The sequence below is a fragment of the Pseudopipra pipra genome, chromosome 2, assembly GCF_036250125.1.
Source record: "Pseudopipra pipra isolate bDixPip1 chromosome 2, bDixPip1.hap1, whole genome shotgun sequence".
NCBI classification, from domain to species: domain Eukaryota; kingdom Metazoa; phylum Chordata; class Aves; order Passeriformes; family Pipridae; genus Pseudopipra; species Pseudopipra pipra.
This window is the reverse complement of record NC_087550.1, coordinates 113,473,206-113,492,524: the sequence shown is the minus strand read 5'-3', so window position 1 is coordinate 113,492,524 and position 19,319 is coordinate 113,473,206. Positions and strand designations below refer to the sequence as shown.

The 19,319-nt window shown below is 41.4% G+C and overlaps 1 long non-coding RNA gene across 1 annotated transcript; it reads left to right on the top strand.

Annotated features, from left to right (window-relative positions):
- The first annotated feature begins 437 nt into the window (after positions 1–437).
- LOC135410328 (uncharacterized) lies at positions 438–11,535 on the top strand. The gene is made up of 2 exons (XR_010428631.1): positions 438–689; positions 5,641–11,535. It is a non-coding gene; the product is annotated as an uncharacterized LOC135410328 (long non-coding RNA).
- The last annotated feature ends 7,784 nt before the right edge of the window (positions 11,536–19,319 follow it).

Genomic DNA, 19,319 nt, shown 5'->3' with positions numbered 1-19,319 from the left:
ACAGATAGATCTGACATTAAATATGTTTTCAATACTGAAGAGATATAACTTTGCTGGCTATAGTTAACTGAAAATCAAAATAATATATTACTTCAAGGAGGCAACTTTTAGTTTCTCTGAGATGTGGTGCTCTGGCTAGAGGAGATACATATGTGAGTGTGTGCTGGATGCTAGAAAATTATCTAAGAAATGGTATTCTTCATTATTAATATAGCTTTTGGATATACTGTAGTTATCCATAACTATAAAAAGTGTGTTTTGCATCAAAGGCAATTATGCCAGTTAACAGCATGTTCAGGCTAAGACAATTGACTGAACAATCTTTTAATACTTTGCCCCTTTCAAACGTGTTGCTTGGATACCATTTTCTCCGAACCTATTATGTACCTTGCTGAAAATTAAATAGTAAAGGAAAGGTTTTACAAGCTCTTCCCTTTCTCTTTTCCATCAGTCTATACTAAAAAAAATTATTTCAGGGGTGGAGTCAAAGATTTAGGGCTTTCTGGCAGCAAAATACTGACAGAAACATCTGGAAAATGCAACTCATGCACAATCTGAATTCAAACCTTTGTTTTTCTAGATATATGTTTTTTTCTTGCACACAACCTTCCAAGGGAATCTGACTTTGAGACTCAATGAAGAGATTCCCAAACTGTAGACATCCTGAAGTAACTGGATAACACATCCTGGTAAGTCTCTCACTAGTGAGAATGGTTTGCTCCCTTCTCAGTTTTGCTTACTCACTAAAATATGTAATCTGAAAGTGTGAGGTAGTGTTTGTGACTTGAGCTTTTTGTATAATGAAAGGGTTTTTTCTGGCTTCCATCTAAATGCTAGGTATCCTGTTGAATTATGTCATGCCATGAACTGGTGTGATTTCTTTAAGTTATGAGCTGCTGCTTTATCTATGCTCAAAAGCCTCTCAGAAACAACAGAGGTGTCTTGTGCAGGGGTTTAGATTTGCCTCCAGGACTCGTTTCACATTTCACCATTACAGCAGGTTTGGGAAACCTCCAGGTTTATCTGTCTTGTTTCACTTCACTCTCAAGATGAATGGTGTGGTTGGCTCAGCAGGCAATGTCTTTGGAACCACCTTTTTCTGGGATCCTCTTACCAACCATACCCGGGGCTTAAGTTATGGGACGTTGCTGCCTGAAACCTGAGGGCTTTCCAGTGAAGGTCCAATCTTTGATCAGGGAAGTCAGCTGTTTACAGTATAATGTTTTTACCGGGATTAGGCCAAGAGACATGTATTATGGATTTGTCCCAATGAGGATGGCTTTTGCTGCCCACTGGTAGGCAAGGAAAATCTCCTGCCTGTTCCCTATAACCCTGTGCCTGAGAAGGATTGTCCTGACACAAGCCACCTCCCAGAGAGGTGTAGGAATGACTCTCAAGGACTGCCACAGGCTGTATCTTAGGAAGCAGCACCTACTTCACTAAGCGAAAAGTCAGGACTTTGGTGCAGTTCGTTGCTTTAGTGGGTGATGGGGCAGAGTTGCAAATACAGCTGTGGTCCAGTTGTCTCATGTTTCAGCTCCTCTGCTTCCTGTCATCACGAAAATGAGCAGAAGCAGAGGGGATGTTCTTATCTGGATACAGAGTTGGACCATAGACATCTAATCTGGATTTGGGGGTTTGCCCGTGATCTCTAATGCAAAGGGAATGTTTTGTCACTTTATGTTCATAGCTGAGCCAGTCAGCAGCACTGTCAAAGTGACTCACAGAAGTGCTGAGATCATGACTCACTGCTGCATCCTTTCTGGAAAGACACTAATCCTCCTTTCCTGCTGCTGGGGCTGTTTTGGGAACCACAACATTAAGCACTGAAAGGCACATTTATTAAATGACACATCCAGGACTGCGTTTTGTTTATAAGGGTGAGGAAGCACTTTGTGACCTCTCTGCTGTTGACTAGACGCTGACACATCTGGCACTCAGGCACTGGAGGATGGACAGATTCGGGCATTTGTTTCCCTGGTTAGATCTGGGTGTCAAGCCCGTTTCAGTCAGTGAGTCTTTGGGCTGCATTCAAGAGTTTTTCTTAACTGCCAGCATCTGTCAGATGGGCTCCCCGAGTCCACCCTTCCTGGTCATGCTATTTTAAGGAACTAAGTATTTAAAATTACAATAATAATAATAATAATAAAACCCTTAAAAAATTCTTCTCTGAGTAATTTGTCCTCAAGGGACTTGGAAGTCCTCAGGTTTCTTCCTGACCAGTGACAAGATGTGATATATCCACCAGGAGTCATCCAACCTTTTGCCACACAGGCAGAAGCCTTCTGGTCAGAAGCCTTTGGGATTACTTGAACAGGAGGAGCTGTGCCCTATGAATGTAGCAAGTAGTGTGGTAACTCTACTTCAGTTGCTTATTGGTGTAGCTCTTACTTTAAAGTATGGCATTTCTGTTTTAAACCAACACTTGTTTTGTTGTGGTCTCTTGGAGCCTTTAGCTGGGGTGAGAATCATCTTGCATGTTCTTCATGTCTACAGGCATTTGCAAAGGATGTCTTTATCAGAGCTGATCTCACTGGGCTCCAGTTACAGTCAGTGGAGAGAACAGGCATTGCAGGGTGTGATTCACCTTATATCTTTTATCCTTCTGCCTTGGGAGGAGAGAATTTGTATCCCAGAGGCACCTGTTTCTCTCAGTACATCATAACATAGTTCTTGGGCAACAGCATGAATGGAAGAGTCTATGCTGACTCAGGTGACCAAACCCCACAACATTTATTTAATGAATATACACTCAAGATGAACTTTATCTGTGCAAATACTAGTTAACTCAGTTTCTACAGCTCTTTCCTGGGGCTTGGCCTTTGCATGTTTTTTTTAACTAATTAGGAGTATGGTGATTTTTTTAACCAGCAGAGTTATGTAGGTGTGGTTTCTTCTTCCTTGTGGGAGGGAGGCACATTTGTACAACCGGCCAGCACTGGTGAGGCTGCACTAAAAAGTCACAAAAAGTTTTCAAACAACACATCTGTGCAAGTATTTACACACCCTAACCACTACAGTCCCCTCAGCTGGAGGAATGACCTCTGACTTAAACCTCATTAGGGCACCAGAGTGTGCAAGTTTTAACAATTCCTGTTCCTAAAATATGAAGGAATGTGAGGCAGGGTCCTTTCTAATTAGGACAAGGGGTTTGTAATGTTTGCTTTATATATTAAAAAGTGTAGATGTTCTTGGAAGAAAAATAGTTGCAAATCTGATTTTTCAGGGTGAGAGGGATCTTCTGTTTGTGCTTGTTGAAGATTTCGACTATTGTTGTCACAGTGAACAGAGATAAAATTCAAAACAGCTGATTTTTTTTTCTTAACAAATATCTTTTATAAAACAGAGTGGTGGTAAAACAAGTGGTGGTAAAGCAAAATGTCTCAGCAACAGTCTCATTTTCAAAATTTTCTACTGTTATAAGTGAAAAAATAGAAACCAATATTAATTAAAAAAAATACTCTCTCCCTAAAATATTAATTAATGATGTAGCTTAAAAGCAGAAAAGGTATAAGATTCTGTGATGGTGTCAGGTTGGTGTTTTACTGAAGTACTGTGCAGCACTACTTCATTTGACAGGTGAAATTGGAGGCTGGGCATGTGCCAGGCAGGGATGGTCAGGGCATCCCATCAGCCTGAACAGAGCTCACAAGGCCGTGCTTCCTACCAGGGTTTCATATGGAGTATGTTTTCACATGGAAGTGTGTAAAGGTGATGTAACAGTTGCTGGACTTCTAGTCATTAGCAATTTTCACCTTTGATGGCACAAGGCTGTTCCATCCTACAGAAACACAGGAGTTCACTTGAATTCCCACGCTGCCCATATGCCTACATTTCAAAGCTTGTTACCTTATTAACTGGTGAAATATGCTCATTATAGTAGTAGCAATGAGAAGTATTTAACTGCACCTTAAGCAGTCAAACCCCGAAGATATAAATCTGCAAAACTCATCTGCTCCTAAAGCAGGAACTCCCGTAAAATAGGAAGGTGAAAAGGATTCTTATATTAAGTTTTGCAAGCTGTCACTTTCAGCACTGGGGAAATTGGAATTTCATTGGAAATTGCAAAGATAAGATGTTCTACTGCCAACTTTTTTTTTTTGTCTTCAGTTTGACTGGGCATTGTTCATAGTTCGTGGCTACTCGCTGCTTCTGCTTGATCTGACCACTCAATTCTCGAAGTGCTTTCCAAGTGCTGGATTTTTTTTGGTTCTGGTCCCTTCTCTGTCTGAGAATTATTAGTGTTGGCTATCTAACCTGCAAGTCCATTTTGTAAGAAAGGTGGTCATGCCAAGTCTTAATTTTAAAAAAGAGAGTTTGGATCTGTGACTCCCAAAGGTGTGAGATGTTTTCTTGCAGGTGAAAATACTGCATCATTCAAAGCACAGGTCTTAATGGTTAATTTTCTCTGCCTCAGATATGGATAGTACTGCCAATTTAAAAAATAAGATTTTTTTAGGGCTGCAGGGGAACCCTTCCTTCAGTTTAAGAGGCAGCATGTCCTCTGGTGGAAGACATTTTTCTTTTAAAACAACAAATAATGCCTACAGTAAATGTCTAGGATAGGAGGATGCCTCTACTGTGGGAGCTGTCACTTCTCTGAGCAGTGTGAACTGTGAGCTTTTAAACAAACTGAGAATTATTAAAAATATATGATGCCGCCGTTGTAATCCACCACATTTTCCTCCTTCAGAAATCTTTCTATTACCAACAAACGGACAACAAAATTCTGTCAGCAAAATTCGTAAGTGTTGAGTTTCTTCTCTGATTTTTTTTCCATATGGGACATTTCCCTTGTGCCTGTAACTGTCCTATCTGTGCAGAAAGGTGCTATGATCTGGTGGCTCGTGTGTTGGCTTGGAACCAAGAAAGTTTGGGTTCTCTTCCCACCAGTTTCCCAGCTGTTGCACCAAAGAAATGGCAGCAACAAAACTGAAAAGTGATTACTCTCAATGCAGAAAAAAAAAAATCAGGATAGAAATTAATTTGCTCATCTTTGACACCAAGCTTTCCCTCAATGCCCACCCAAATGCATTTGTTACGTGGAGGAGTGGATGTGTCATGCTTGTAGCAAGGTTATGTCAAGGTTATGTTCTATTAAGAGCTGTTTTAATGTGTTCTGGAAGTCTGTTTCTTGCCATACAAAATCTAATCACACTGTTCTCTGCACGAGTGGTTTAGAGAATTCCTCTGTATCTTTTTTAATATAGAAGTGCTCCTTGCACTTACACTGCCTAGCAGTGGTGTTGGTAGCACGGCGGAAAATGCAGCCTCCTCTTACCTGCCATCCATGCCTGCTAAACTATGTTATTTTTCCCTTTTCTGTGTTTAAAACTTGTTTTCCAGTGTTTTGCAGATGCTTCTCTTGCTTCCCACATAAATTCCTACAGTATGACCAGATGTCATTTCTCTTAACACCCTTTACAGCCCTGAACTGAAATGTTAACACCAGCCACAAAAGAATCATATGCTTGTTGTGCAAATTACCTCAATCAGATAGCCAAAATATTATCTCAGGCTGGCACAGATATTATAATGCTTGAAGACAAAATGCTCTCTTAGGATTATGGGCAGAGGTCTCTGGGCTGACTGTGCTTTTAGATGGGCAAAGACAAACCTCTCTGCCACTTCTCCATGTAGGAGATGTGCTATTGGAGCACAGGCCAAAAGTATGTCTTGGTTGCATCTTCACCCAGAGGGATGCAGATACCAGCCATAGAAGATGTTCCTAAAGAGGAAGAGTTCGTATCACTGGCTTTTAGGTTGGAGAAGATGATCATGTTGGTATCAGCTCAGCTGAACAAACTTGCCGTATTTGGAATTCCTGCTGTCTTCAGAGGATGTTCTGTCCATTGTCAGTGTGAACAGACCAGTCCAGTGCTCACAGGCAGTGACTGACTATGAAGAAGAGCCAAAAGGTTTATGCATGATGAGAATCTGAATCTTTAACTGACTTTGGTAAACTCTTAAAGGTTGGGTGCTGGGTTGTGGCTATGAAAAACTGGATTATGGCGTGAAAACCTACCTCCGGCCTGCTAATTGTCCTCATTTTTTATGTGTGCTTTTCTGTTTGAGAAACAGGACCTTCTCTATTAAACTTTCTAAGATTCACAGTTGGAAAGCACTGCATAAAAACCGAGTTGTTCTTTTCGCTACTTGATTATCTTTTTTTCCCGAGGCCTGGGTGAGATTAGAAGTTGGAGTTTGCGTGCTGAAGTTGTACTGTTGTTTTGTTTTGTTTTCCTAACCACTTCCACATGCAATCGAGTTTTATTGCCAGCTGCTCGCCATGGTCGATCTCTTGGGAACTTGGGCTCCTGCTTGTTATTAAACTCATAGCCATTGGTTAGTTTAATTTTTTGCAAATGTTAATTTATCAGGTTTGGGTTTCCACCAGTTGTCTTTACCCAGCCAGAGGTGGGCAATGGAGTAAGCACCGATGTGTAGGAAGTGCTCATCAGAACCTCAAATTCCTGTAGAGGGAGAAATGGGCAAGTTTATGGCCACTCTCACATTCTTTCTGTATTGAAATTAAGTATCTTGAAATTTTTCACTTCCCACAGAGCAAGAATATGAAATTTCCTTTAATTAATGGAAGAAAGATTTTATTTCGCAATTTTAAATGGGCTCCCCATGATGATCACAGCAGGGAGCCCATGAACCCAGACATGCTGCTCACCAGGGAGGCTTCCAGGGAGGCCAGTGAGCTAGAAGGAAACCAGCCAGGTTTCCCTAGGAAGTGTGTTAGAAGATCTGATTCAATCAATCTGTTCCTGTAGAATATATATGCATATTTTTCAGGAACTGGCATTTTCCTATGGAAAAAGATTTTAACTGAGTTAAAATTGGAGATTGGTGAGCACGCTTTCCAGTCAGTCCTAGCTGCAGTGGTGAGAAAGTCACATGTGCTTTGTAAATATATGTAAATATATGCCAATCTAACATACAAGTTAGGCAACCACACTAGGCACCTAAAATAGGGCCTTTGAATGACCCAAAAGTCTCCTTAAGGACTTTTGCATTGTTATCTATCAATCTAAAGCTAGCGTTGGAATGAGCAGACCACCAGGATACTTCCCTACTTTGCAGGGCAAGGATGTATGGAAATGGGTCCTCAGACAAAGCAGAAGCCAAAGCCAGGTGTGGTGAGAACATCTGTACCCTCTTCAACTTTGCATAGTTTCAGCAAATTAATGTGATAGCTGTGAGTCCTGTGCGTTTCCCTGTGGAATTTATTCTTTTAAAACAATCCTCTGCTTGTGTGTTTGATCCCATAGTACCAATAGCTGTAAGACTCGAGGAACTGGGTACCTGTTCTGGATTTAAGCATCAGTTGTTGGTACCAAGTCACAAAGTCCTGAGCACTGGCTGCACTTTCAGCAGCCTGTGGGCTGTGCTTTCCCCAGAGACCTGTCAATGCTTTGGAGGCTTGTGGCCAAATTGCTGTGGTGCCAGAACGTGCAGCCTGTGCTGCTGATGGGCACAGATGACCACAGGAGGCACAGGGTGGTGGGGAGAAGGAGGAAGGTTTGGGGCTGAGCAGGGTAGCATGGCCCACGTTCAGCCCCATGAGAACTCCCACTGGGTATTCCAGAGGAGGGAACACGGAGGGGCTTAGGTGAAATCAGGGCAGAAACAGAGTGTCTGGCCCCAGGCACCAGAAAAATGCTGAAACTATTTCTCCTATGGTGTCCTGGCGGGCATAATGGACAAAGGCTTGTGGGTCTCGTGTACTGTTCAGTGTCTGGGGACCTGAACTCCCACAAAAAATGAATTTTTCACACAGGCAGTTAAAGAGAGATGAACTCTTGCCAGAGTTTGTACATGGAGACCTTTCTACCCTGTACTTTCTCAGAAAACTCTGCAGGAACAAACACGTGAGGTAAAGCGGGAAAGGGTTTAACTCCTGAACGAGCTCTGGAGACTCTGCAGCATTTCCTACCCCTGCCCTCACATCAGATCCTGCCCCATTACTGTGGCCACAGGCTTTTCTAGAGGAAAACTGGGTTTGCATTGGGACACACGTCCTGTGCTTCCAGCTCCATTTGGCAGGGAGGGAAGGGGAGCTGTGGGAGAATAAAAGGCTTATTTATGGCTCTGTTTGGTAAAGGCAAATATGGGTGGGAGGAGTAAGACTAGAGGTCTAATTCTCTGTATGTGGAAGTGAGGAGGAGACTGATCCACTGGGGAGAAAAACAATGTTACTGCTTGATGTGAAAGTTTTAATTTTCATAGTTAGATGAAATAATCTACTTTCTCTGTCACACAAGAAATAAAAAAGTGTTTATTTTTACACATGTAAAGCTGTTGCAGTCACTGTCCTGCCTGAAAAGTACTGGGTTTAGTCCTCGGTTCTGTGTTTAGACCTCCCTTGGTTTGTATTTTAGTCAAAACATGTCTCCTTTGGGAATACCACATCCCACAGCACTGAGCCCCACCAGTGACTCGGTGCTGACTCAGAAGAGAAAGTGCCATCCACTGAATCAGCCACACAGCTGTGGGACAAGCCAGTGTTTTCCTTGGCTATCTCCAGCAAAACAGTGATCAGACACGTAAATCTACTCAGCTTGCTAGGTGAGATGAGATCACAGTTAAAGAGGCAAAAGTCACATCAGGGCATATTTATAATGAGGAAAAAAAGAACATTTTCATAGAGTTGCTTGTTTGTACAGGATGTAGAGGGAAGTATGATGCAGGGCACCTGGATTTGGAGCCCTCTGGATGCTTCTTTTAGAATTTTCTAAAGGGAAATCATCATTCACACTTCAGAAATGAGAAGATGGAGGTACACTTTGGAGTCTTGTAATTGAAGTATTATGCTACTATTCTGACTGACTCAGATTCTGCTGTTTTCCCTGCATGACTCTCCTTCACAATGGTAGCTTTTGGGGTTTGTGGACTTGTTTATTTTTTTTAAGTTATCATTATATCAGCTGCAATGCTACTCATAGGGAGTAGTGGAAAGTGCTAGAAGTCATTTCATGGCTGTGTAAAAGTCTGTACATGACTTGCCTTTCTAAAGTAAAAGTCATATAATGAATTATGGGGAATGCGCAATATGGAAATATCACATTAAAATAAAGGAATGATACAGAAAAAGGCAATTTAAAGTTGAACTTCACAAAGCAGTATTGTCAGATCTGTTATTCTGCAAAATATTTCCCTGCAAAGGTGATTGAGGGAAGATCCTTGACATAGCATTTGACTGCACCTGCATGGAGTGGGCTCCTTCAGTAACAGTGCAAGTAATCATGTCTCTCTCTGCTGCCATCGGTAATTGCACCAAAAATAGTTGAATATTTGCCCTTATGTATTTAATGGCATGATAAACTTTCATTGAGAGACTGCTGACCCTGTCATCCATCTGTTTTTGGTACTCGGCTGCCACATAGTGGCCTCCTTCATGGACCTGGAGAATGGGAGGAGGAAGGGAGGATATCAAGTTGATGACAAGAATGAGCAAATACAAGTGTCATGACTCACTTATGGTGTCTGTTAATTCCTTACTGCTCAGGGAAGCAGAATCTAATTTTGTACCATCTAAAACACAGGAAACAAACATGAGGACACAGTAAAAAAAAGGCAGGAAACCCATCAGTTAGCTAACAAAAGATTCTTTCAAGAAATCTATAAAGGAGTTTGTATGGAAGTAGAAGAGTTTTCTCTAACTTACTAATATCTGCTTCCTTTCCTTTGCCACCTCCTCTTTTCTCCCTAGATACCAACAACTAAGATTTGAAGTGTATTCCTTTCAGGGGAGTTCACGTTAGAAGGAAAAGTGAATAAATGGGTGTAAATGACGGGAATTAACAGTTTCCTCACCTCGTGCTCAAGCTGGATGTTCAGGTTTGGTTTCTTATTGGTGGTTAATGGAAGTGCAGCCCCTCTGCTGTGCTGACCCACGTGTGACTTGTATGAATGGCCTTCCCCCTCTTCCTGTCTGTATCTGCCAGGGAAGATGGGCTTTTCTCTTCATGTGCATGCCCCTGTAGTGAAATGAGATCCAGTTTTCCAGCTTGAGGAACTGTCCTGCACAGAATAATTTTTGAGCTTTTGTGAGGCAGTGGAGAAATCCTCTTTTGATCCCGACCTGGAACCTGTGCTATTTTAAATTTCAGCTAAAGCATTCCTTCATGCAAGCTCTGCCTTTTTAAAGTATCAGAGAATGGTTTGGGTTGGAAGGGACCTTAAAAATCATCTTGTTCCAAACTGCCTGTCATGAGCAGGGATGGCACCCCCTAGACCAGGTTACTCAAAGCCCCTTCCAAACTGGCATTGAACACTTCCAGGGATGGGGCTGTCACAGCTTCTCTGGGCAACCTGTGCCACCGGGAGGGAGGTGGCAATGGGGTCTGTTTCGTGCCGTAGGATCCTACCCGGATCAAAACTTTGTAACCATGATAAAATGCAGCAAAAAAATGCAGCAAAGTTTTTTTTTTTGCTGCCCTATAGGTTGAGATTTTGACACCCTTCACTCCTCTATGCCTGCCTTGTTCCTGTAAGCAAGTAATCCATTGCAGGTGGTCAGTCCTGGAGACTCCAGCTTTGGTCCGGTTTGTACGTAACTGGGCCCGACAGCCTTTTGTGAGAAATGATCTGAGGTAATGGAATCTCTTTAAGGTCCTCAGACTGACAGTGTGTGGCAGTCTGATTTTCTGACATATCAAATGTGGACTTCAGACCATCAGGATCCCTTAAATGAAAGATGGTATTTAGGAAGTTTGGACTTCAGTCCTCTATGTGCCTCCTGGGTATGTGCTGAGTTCCTAGTGTTGGTTATGGTAGTTTGATCATGAATTAGTGCCAAGTAAGGAAGCAGAGAGGTAGGAAAATTAACTCGGTCTGTAAGAAAAGACTGTTCAAATCTTAAAAATAGTTCCATATGAACTTCCATATGGCAAGTTTAGATCTATTATTTTGTTTAATCATCTGTGACAGAAATGTTAGTACCTGTTTGTTTTAAGAATAAGCATCCTGTGAATTTGATTTGTCATAGTGTAAAGAGTCTGATGTTGTTTACAGTAGGTGGATGTGAAATATACTTCTGTAAAAGCTCTAGGATCTTTATTTTAACACATGCACGTTAGTGCTATTAGCAGAGTGATGAGAATCTACTTGGTGAAATGATTATTTGTTTTTTCATTGTGCTTATAAAGCTGGTTTTATTTGCCATAAATTCCAGTGCAGGCAGAGAAGCGTAAGTGACTGAGACAACTGTTGCAGGTAAGAGAGTTTCTACTCAGGGAATTTTTATTTAATCTAATTTATTGCCAATTAACATGAACTTCTGGTCACCCCGGTTCTGATGTTGAGAGAAAGAAGGATAAAACTAATCAAATAAACACATTGGTAAACTTTAGGAGTAAAGTAAAGTAAAGTAAAATAAAGTGGTCTTACTGATTGGCATTCACAGAAGCAAATACCTGGATGTAACAAATGAGAGGAGGAATTGAAACTGTCGTAAAGGGACGTGGTGGGGCACCTACTTTCCTGGATGTGAATTTTCAATAAAAGCAACCCCTTTCTGCAATCTAATACATGTCTCTTAATGGTTTGTTTATCTGAGAAATGGAGAACAGGTTAATTTTAAAAGGAAAAGTTCATACTGGGCAAGTATGTACACTCAAGATCCCAAAAGGAAGTATACAGGGGAAACCAAATTCCATATTCAACTCAGTGAGGTTTTTAGGGGCCCTCCTCATGAAAATCCAAATGCAATTAGTCAGAAAAGGGCTTGTCAGGAAAATCTGATGAATTTTCTATACTGAAATATGCCCAAGTAGTATCTTTTCCAAGCATTTTCACAAAGAATTTTTGAAAACATATTTCCACTTTGGAAAATGTTTGAAAAGAATAAAATGGTTAAAAAAGAAATGCGTATTTTGCCTGAAGTTTGATTTCATCTTTTATGTATGTTCTGTTAGGAAAACCTGATGAAACTTTCAGCATAGAGAAAGAAGTTTTAAGTAGAAAGAAGAGGAAAACCTTCAGTGTGTATTGAATTCCAACTGTTATTAATGATTTTCAAAACCGAATAAAAAATTAAATGTTTTATGAATTAATGGGAGTTATATTCAGTTCCTAGCATATAATGAAACAATATAAGAACAGTATATATGAATTAAGCAGTAACAGTATATATGAATTAAGCAGTAAAAATTTCTAAAATATAGTTGAAAATTCCTAGTTATTTTCTGTTAAGGAAAAAAATTCCAGAGTTTTTATTCTATTGGAAAATTTGGAAATCTTCTTTTCCTTTTCCTTTTAGAGTAAAACTTTGTTGAAAAAGATGGAACCCCCCATGAAATAAATGCTAGATTATGAGAAACTTCAGCTCAGAGTTTGAAGGAGAGCCACTGAAGAGTTTAGTTTCCTGCTGGAGAACAGGAGTTGAGTTCTGATATCTCTGAGCACTAATAAGAGAATTCTTATCTGGCTGAAAAAGAAAGGAGAAAATTGCCATCAGTAGGAACTGCAACAACCCTGGAGGTATCTCTCAGAATGTGCCTTCTGAGATGCTCACCCCACTGTTCAGGTTTGGAGCCCATAACTTTTGGTTGGGTGTTAGGGGAAAATGGAGGCTATGACACCCACTGTCAAAGTCCTGCTGGCTGAAGAGAGATGGTGCTTGCATGGACCACCACCATCCCAACTGACTGAGGGCCCTCTCCTGCCACGGCATCCTCTTCACAGGAATCTTAAAAGAAGGTTTAGCAAACATGCTGAGTGTGCAGGATCTCTCCTCGGTGGAGGAAGAGGACACCAAGGAACTTAGTTATTACCCCAGCCCTACCTTTGTTACACATATGGGGTGGCACAGGGAGCTGGCGACCTGTGGCCCCTCAGTGGTGTGTTTTTCTGTGGTGCTTGCACCTGAGTTTGGCTAGCTGGGGGTTCCTGCCAGTCCTGTATTGCTGTGTTTTTGTTAGAAACTTTTTCCTTCAGACTGTATCTTCATCAAGATCCTGGGATGTTGTGTCCACTTTTGCTCATACCTTGTAACCCAGCAGTTCTCCCCGGGTCTGCCCTCCCCAGAGGCAGAGGTTTCTCCCGGTCTCTGGCAGCATCCGCTGTTAGTGGTTTCCGTTCTTTCAGCAAAGTGCCTCCTGGAGCTGGGGTATGAGACTGACTAGAAAACAAACCACAAAAAAAATAACCTGTGGGTTAATCCAAACACAAAGCTGAAGTGGTGGTAGCTGTAAGTGTGCTGTTAAATTCAGACAGCGGGTTAGAAAAACAGCGAGGGCAATGCCATTTAAAACAGCGTTAGTGTACCTGGTGTGGTGGAAGGTAGGCTCTACTTGCATACTCCTAGAGAGAGAGTAGAATTACACAGAAGCTCAGATGGTTTTCTTTGCATCTCATGCAATTTAGGTAAATGCTAACTAAAACTATTTTGGATGAACACTTGTATTCCTGATGAAAAGGCTGTGAAACAGATGCTCTCAGTCAGCTCCACTGAGATGTGCTTGTTGCAGGGTGGGTATAGTCCTGATCTTCAGTAGATGCAGAAAACCTATTTTATTTGCAGCATAGGAAAGCAGGAATTGTCATGCAATGAACTGCTGCCTCTCACCTGAGGCTTGGCAACGTCAGGCTGAGGCAGAGTGGTGTTGGCAGCCTCTGTGACAGTGTCACGACAGATCGACTGGCTGTGCCCTGACTTTGCAGTTCAGCTGGTAGTGAATAATGCAGTAAAGGAATAGCACAAATTCTGACTCTGTGGTGCTGCCCTTCCTCACAATCTGCCCTTCTGGTGCTCCTAAGCAGTAATTTGTGCGAGTCTGAGGAGTTTTCTTGCTTTTCTGAGCCATATGATTTTCTTTAACTTCTTATAATTCCTATAATGGCTTTTTATGATACCCAACTTTTTTTGTCAACCAGAAATAGAGCTATTCTATGTGCAATTTTGAGAAATACAACTTTAAAAGTTTTAACTGACACCATAGTGTAGTGTGCATTCCCTATTGGCAGTATTTGGTGTGTCACAAAATGTTCCTTCAGTGAATTTTACTCCATCTAACTAATATCTGTGTTGCTGTCCTAACCCCTTTGCCATCAGTCACGCTGATTTAATCAGCTTAGAAAGCAGGAGAGCACTGGGGGAGTAGTATGTCAAACCAGGCAAAGTAGAAGTGGAGCTCCAACCTATATACAACATCTGTGAAGATCTACATGGTTCTTCATGATCCTTGTGAATTCAGAGATATTGGCAGGTGAGTTTCAACTTGTTCAAATTTAATAAAGAACGTTCACCTAATTTATTAAGCTTGAGACATTTCTGAAAGGAGGAATGTAAGTGTTAGTAATGATGTTGGCCTTTTTTGGTTTATATAAGGAGCATCCTGTTGCAAATGCACTACCAGTTTTAGTACTAGTTTTTATATTAATACCAGTGTTTTTTACAATATTTCACTCCCAAGTCCCTCTCTTTCACCAAGAAGCCCTGATTTAATGCAGAGAATGGCTCCAGAGAAATGCATTTCAGGATCTCTCAGCAGTGGGCTTTTTGCAGTGGTACAAAATGGAACTATTGAGAGGTAAATGAGGCCAAGACTCGTTTTGATTGCCTGGATGTCATTATGGGTGCAAAAATCCAAAGGGTCACAGCTGAATTAGGTAAATCACCTCACCATATCTTTTGATTTAAAGCCTTAATGCTCGTCGTTCCTATATTGGTCCTATATTAGTCCTCTTCCACCACCTCCTTTAAAGACTGCACAGCAAAGATGACCCAGCCAGCAGTGATGGCAATCCATGGCTTCTTTTTGGACAGGTCATCCAAAGCTAGGGACTTACAGGCAATTAGAAAAACATGTAACTAAAAGGAAAGTAATATTTTTTTTTTTTTTGCTAGAGCATGTATTTATTTGTGTTTACTCAAATCTCTGCTATATTGCGGCAAAGTATTATTGCCACTGGTTGCATCCTTTGGAGTGTAATCCAAGAATCTGAGCAGTGAATAGAGGGGTGATTTAAATGGCATAATGAAAATAAAACTGTCTTTAAAACCCAATATAGAAGCTTTTCCAGTGTGGACTTTTGCTGGACTTCCTACAAAGATCGTCCTGCCCTAGGGAGAAAATGTATTTGAATATAAATATGTAAGAGAGTAAGTGATTTCCACCTTTGGTCAGCAGCTGATCATGAAATGCTTAAAAACTGATAAAAAAAGAGTGCTATCAGTGTTTTTAGGACTGCAGTTTTACAGATGGTGAGAACCACATTGCTTTGCCATCCTGGCAAAGCACAGTGCATCTTTATTTTTTTTCTTCCTTAACCAAAAAACTCTACTTGTTTGACAGCTCAGAAGATGAATGGGTTTGCCTTACACAAGGAAAAAAAACATATATGGGGTGTGGAGGTGGTGTTGTTTCTGTTTAATTTGTAGGGGTGGTAGTGTTTCTGCTTAATTTCTGTAAGCTTAAAAGCAGGTGTTTTGTAACTTATTTACTGTCATCTAGAAGGTGTTACAGTGAGGTCTTGAACAAGAAATTGGGAGAAAGGAAGCTGTACTTCTTTGGATGAATCCCTTATAAATAGGAGCAAACAGAGGGGTCAAATAAAGGCTAGGATTTATTTGCATAGGAAAAATAAATTCATGGCTAGGCTTCGCGAACGAAGATTTAGGAGGAAAAATAAAGTATGCATAAAAGAATAGGAGAAGAGCTGTGTGGCAGTGAAAATGTGGGATGTTTCTGTAAAAGGCTATTTTTTTTGATTTTGTACAAATATGGCACAGTGTTGACAGCTCTGATGACTTCATATGATACCTATGATGTCAGAAACGTGGTGTCGTGTGATTGTGTATTTTAGCTTGTATTTAAACGAGGAAAATGTAAACGCTCGGGTTTTCTTGAAAGTATGAAACGTAAGGGCTCCAAATTACACAGCAAGTAAAGACAGCCCACACTCCCCACCAAGCTGTCTTGCTTCACAGTCCATGCTCAAGTCTAGGGGAATCTGGTCACCATCACCCAGCCGGGGGAGGCACATGTAGGTACCAAGGGAGGGACGTTCTTCTCTCTGGTTTGTGCTGGGAGATTTTCTCTGGTTTTAATGACATTTCTGCTTCTCCTGAGCAGTGAGATCAGAAGTGGGACACGAGTATCCAGCTGTAGAATGGTAAGATACTGAGGAACTTGCAGCCTGATGGCCTGTAGTTAATCCACATAATAGTTCTGTTTCTTAGACATTTATCTCTTCTGCAGTACTGACTAGCGTGAGATGTGAGGGAAAAAAAACACCCCTCTGGTCAGAAAGTAAATTTTTGCATTTCACACTGAGCTTCCTGGTGCTCTGCTGGCAGCAGAATGATAATTTTCTGCTCCAACAGTTCTGAATGTAAGACTAAAAATTTATAAGTGGTGAACTATTATGTTAATTAGTTAATAATTGGATTGTTTCTAATAGCTGTTTCTACTGGTGAGAAATAAAGAGAGGTAGATCTAGCTAGGCGTGTTTTTTTATAAATCTGGAAGAGAGGAGGTTTTCCGCCTGTGTGTATGTTTCTAATTGGATGGATATTCCAAGAGGCTGATTTACAGAGAAAAGAAGTTGATAACAGACTGAATTTTTTCCTCTTGGGAACCCAAAGTCACTAATTACTCTTCAATCCTGCCTCTTGAGTTCTTTATTTCTAACCCTTTTTTGAAGAGAAGATAACTCAAGTATTCCATGCTTTAGTGGTTATAACTGATTATAGTTCTGCACTTAATTCATGAGAAATTAAGGGTGAATAAAAAATTAGAGTAATAAATTACTGATCAGCCTCCATTTAAACAAATTTCTATGAAATAACGGAGGCCAGATGAGGGAGAGTGAGAGAGTTGAAAATCTTTGAGAAGCGGTTTGCTGGGGTGGATGCTCTCCCAGAAACCATGTTCTATAACTTCATGTGTGCTTCTCACAGGTTATTTGCTTGGGAAGTAGAAAGCAGGTTAATTTCAAAAGGAAAAGTCTGTACTGAGGAAGTTGAAGTCTGATCTTATACCCCCTACTGTGTGTGACAAGCTCATCTTTTGGTCTTCACAATATGGCTGATCTTTCGACGTGTTTTGCAAATGGGTATCTTGAATTTGTGCTGGCAGAAGAATTCCTGTGGAGTTCAGGTGATCCCAGTGGGTTGTGTGATTCCTGCTTGAGGGGACACAGGGTGGCTGTGTGCTGAAGAAGCACAGAAGAGTGAGCATGCAGCAAAGTTTTATAGATTGTAGGTAGAGGAATGATGTTAGGTTTTTAAAAACACTGAAGGTAGCTTAGGTACCTCAGCTATTATCTGGTGATAAACAGTTTATGGCATCACAGCACATGATGCTCTTTAGGTGTTAGAGGGTAAAATACTTTCACCAAAGCATGCTGTACCTTCCTTTAGTGCTTAAATTTCACCACTGGGTTTTTTTCATAAGGTTTTATTGAACTGATCTGTATCTTTGAACAGCACAGCTACTTAAGCTATTCCTGAAGTGTATTCTGTCTCCAGATATATGCTACTTTCAATAAGTTCACAGTGCATTCTTGAAATAAATGAAGTAAGCTTTCTAGACTCTACCTGCTGAAAAAATGCATTATGCATTGCCAGCTAGCTCTACCACTCGGATTTATGTTGTTCATATACTGCTTTGTTTGTCTTACTGTGCCTTTTTATTGCTTTACAGAGTAAATTGCAGATGTCTGAAGTTTAAGAATGTCCCAAATGCATGTTGAGAAAATTCAGGAGAGAAACCAACACAAGTGGGCAGTTTAGGAGCTCAGTCCTGTTATATCATTGCATAAAACCAATTTAATGTCTTTAATGAATGAGACAGTCTGAGGGCAGAGAATCATAGAAATCATAGAATCGATTGGGTTGGAAAAGACCTCCGAGATCATTGAGTCCAACCCTTGGTCCAAATCCAGTCCATTTACTAGATCACGGCACTCAGTGCCACGTCCAATCTGCGTTTAAAAATCTCCAGGGATGGTGAATCCACCACCTCTCTGGGCAGCCCATTCCAATGCCTGATCACTCTCTCTGTAAAGAATTTTCTCCTGATATCCAACTTAAATTTCCCCTGGCGGAGCTTAAGCCCGTGCCCCCTTGTCCTATTGCTGAGTGCCTGAGAGAAGAGACCAACCCCCACCTGGCTAGAACTTCCCTTCAGGTAGTTATAGACGGTGATGAGGTCACCTCTGAGCCTCCTCTTCTCCAGGCTAAACAACCCCAGCTCCCTCAGCCTCTCCCCATAGGACTTATGCTCCAGTCCCTTCACCAGCCTTGTTGCTCTTCTCTGGACCCGCTCCAGCACCTCAATATCCTTCCTGAACTGAGGGGCCCAGAACTGAACACAATACTCAAGGTGTGGCCTCACCAATGCAGAGTACAGGGGAAGGATCACTTCCCTGCTCCTGCTGGCCACGCTATTTTTGATACAGGACAAGATCCCATTGGCCTTCTTGGCCACCTGGGCACACTGTTGGCTCATGTTGAGCTTCCTGTCAATTAGTACCCCCAGGTCCCTTTCTGCCTGGCTGCTCTTCAGCCACTCTTTGCCCAGCCTGTAGCGCTGCATGGGGTTGTTGTGGCCAAAGTGCAGGACCCAGCACTTGGCTTTATTGAACTTCATCCCATTGGAATCAGCCCATCTCTCAAGTCTATCCAGATCCCTCTGCAGAGCCCTCCTGCCTTCCAGCAGGTCGACACTCCCTCCCAATTTAGTGTCATCAGCAAATTTGCTGATGATACACTCAATCCCCTCATCTAAATCATCTATAAAGATGTTAAACAGGACTGGGCTCGTGTGTTTACACCGTGGGAGCACTGGAGAAGTTGTCTGTTCCAAAACTGTACAAATTGTACAAATTTTGGGTACAAATTGTTTTGCAGCGAAGGGTCAAGAAGAAAATACCCTCTTTTTCCCCTCTCCATATCCTGCAGGATGCTATAGAACAATTAAGTTCATTGGGGATGGTGGGGCAGGATTAATCTTCTCACGGAAACATCTGGAATTGGTAAATATCTGAGGCAGGAGACCCTCTTAGAACAGAATATGAAGGACTTCCACAATGGAACAAACCATCTTTTATTCTTTCCTTTCTCCTGTTCTCAGCTCTTTGTTAAGTGGAAGATTTTAAGACCTGAAACATAGGAAAAGTGTGTCTGTGCTGAAGGGGGAGATAGGAAGTGAGAACTTCAGCCAAAATGAATATTATAGACCAGACAAAGGATTTGCTTATTCAGGGTGGGATGAAAGAAGAAAATACATCTCATGGCATGAGAACATTTAAACTTTCAGGTACCTGGGAGTAACGTTGGTAATGGCAAAACAGAGTGGAAGTTT